Source organism: Prionailurus bengalensis, chromosome F2 (assembly GCF_016509475.1).
Source record: "Prionailurus bengalensis isolate Pbe53 chromosome F2, Fcat_Pben_1.1_paternal_pri, whole genome shotgun sequence".
NCBI lineage: Eukaryota > Metazoa > Chordata > Mammalia > Carnivora > Felidae > Prionailurus > Prionailurus bengalensis.
The window spans coordinates 6,787,983-6,790,279 of NC_057353.1; the positions used below are offsets into that span (position 1 = coordinate 6,787,983).

Sequence of the window (2,297 nt, forward strand, 5' to 3'; positions counted from 1 at the left end):
ATGTTTCCAGACAGAAAACCTACCACAATCAATTTTAGAAAAATATTCCTCTTTGAGGCAGGAAGGACAAATAAGATGTTTAAACGGCAGCCGGCAAAAATCATTTGCTAACCCTCAGTGTGGTAGCTGAGGCCGCCCTGACCCACAGCCGTGATGCCTTGCTTCGCAGAGAACTGGCAGTGGGGTCTTGCACTGACCGAGAACTCCAGCGATTGCCACATCAAGCAAGCCATGCTGCCACTCCTGCTTAAATCTGAAAGCCGTCTGGTTAGGGTACAGCTCAATGTGTAGACAAAGAAGGCTTTTCTTCGTCATTTTGAGTCCTCGGAAAACTAGAGAATGCATTTTTGCGCAGAACATGGTCATGTCCCTTTTTAAATCCCTTTGTGAAAATTATTTGAGAGGATGACGTATTGACTACGGATGAGAATTTTCTCCTACACAAATATTTTTCAAGTTCATGCAATCCCCAACCTTATTTAATACCACTGAGCGTGATGCTGAATTTTTCTGGAATATGTTATCAAGTTCCCAGATGAACAAGCAAGAGCATACCCGGTGAACATATACAACCAACCCGTATTAGGAAAACGGAAAAGGGTTGTGTGTTGAAACTTGCTTCCCATCTTACTGTTACTCTAGTGTCGTTTTGAACTTGGTCAACTTAAGGTAAACTCCTCTTTTTTTTTTCTCCTTTTTTCAAAGTTCATCAGTATTCCAGCCATAAACTTTAATTGCCATTTAATTTTAATGAGAGTGAGAAAGAGAGGGTGAAAACTCACTTTACCCATCCCAGACAGGAAGGTGGGAAGAGAGGAAACACCTCATTTAGGATTCTGAGGTAGATTTGTACAATGCTTTAAGCAAGATTCTTTCAAAAGTAACTACAAAGTCAAGTTGGAAATAAGACATAAAATAATAAATCCGGTTTAAAATCAAACTTGTCAGATGTTAAAATCGTCCTATGACTAATCATAAATCCATTAGTTGATGTGCTAGAACATTTTTCTATTAACTACTATGGAAGAGAAGATACTTCATTTACTGCTAATGTGGAAATGAGCCTGAGGGGGGGGACGGGGGTGGGGGGGGTAGTGCAGGGGAATAGGGAAGGAATAACATCCTGATTGGTGCAACTCTAGTGTCTGTTATCCTCCGACCAGGTTTCAATTTCAAACAAAACTTTTAATATCTGTGTCTTTTCCAGATTGTCTCTGATTTCTAATTTTTTTAATTTTTTTAATGTTTATTTTTGAGAGAGTGAGACAGAGCACGAGCAGGGGAAGGGGCAGAGGGAGAGGAGGACACAGAATCCAAAGCGGGCTCCAGGCTCTGAGCTGTCAGCACAGAGTGGGATATGGGGCTCGAACCCACGAACCGCGAGACCGTGACCGGAGCTGAAGTTGGATGCTTAACAGAGTCAGCCACCCAGGCGCCCCTGATTTCTAATTTTTTTAAATAGCAGTTTTACTGTTATGACTGACATACTATACGATTCACCCATTTCAAATGTACCATTCAGTGGTTATTAGCAAACTCAGAGCTGTGTGATCATCCCCTCAATCAAGTTTACAGCACTCCATCACCCTACAAAGAAGCCCTAACCCTTTTAGCCATCACCCTGGTTTCTCCGTACCCCCAGCCCAAGCAACTGGTCATCTATTTTCTGTCTATGACTTTGCCCACTCTGTACCCCTCATATAAATGGAATCATGCAGTATGTGGTCCTTTGAAGAAAACCTTTTCATCTGTGACTGATTTTGAAAACTTACAGAGGGTTACTAAAAACTTACACAAAAATCCATTTTTCCTTTATCCAAATTCATCTATTTTAACTAAATGTTAGTGGGTTTCAATGTCTTCGTTCCTGCAGCAATACAACAGTAAAAAAAAATCTATTTATGTATGAATGGTCTGTGATTGCTTATAAATAATTTGGATTGTCATGTTGAACATTCTTAAAATTAATTACTTGAAATTTTGGGGTGCCTGGCTGGCTCAGTTGGTTGAGCGTCTGACTTCGGCTCAGGTCGTGATTTTGCGGTTCGTGGGTTCAAGCCCCACATCGGGCTCTGTGCTGACAGCTCAGAGCCTGGAGTCTGTTTCAGATTCTCTGTCTCCCTCTTTCTCTGCCCCTTCCCCGCTCATGCTCTGTCTCTCTGTCTCCAAAATAAATAAACATTAAAAAAAATTTTTAAAAATTTCTTGAAATTTCAGGGATAGATATGTATTTGATACAGGCCAAATGATTCTTTTCGCATGAGCCCAGAAATACACGAAAGCGTAAGACTCTAGCA

At 41.0% G+C, this 2,297-nt stretch overlaps 1 non-coding gene across 1 annotated transcript; it reads left to right on the forward strand.

The window, feature by feature from the left end:
• Positions 1–1,987: 1,987 nt before the first annotated feature.
• TRNAR-UCG lies at positions 1,988–2,072 on the forward strand. The gene has a single exon. It is a non-coding gene; the product is annotated as a tRNA-Arg (tRNA).
• The last annotated feature ends 225 nt before the right edge of the window (positions 2,073–2,297 follow it).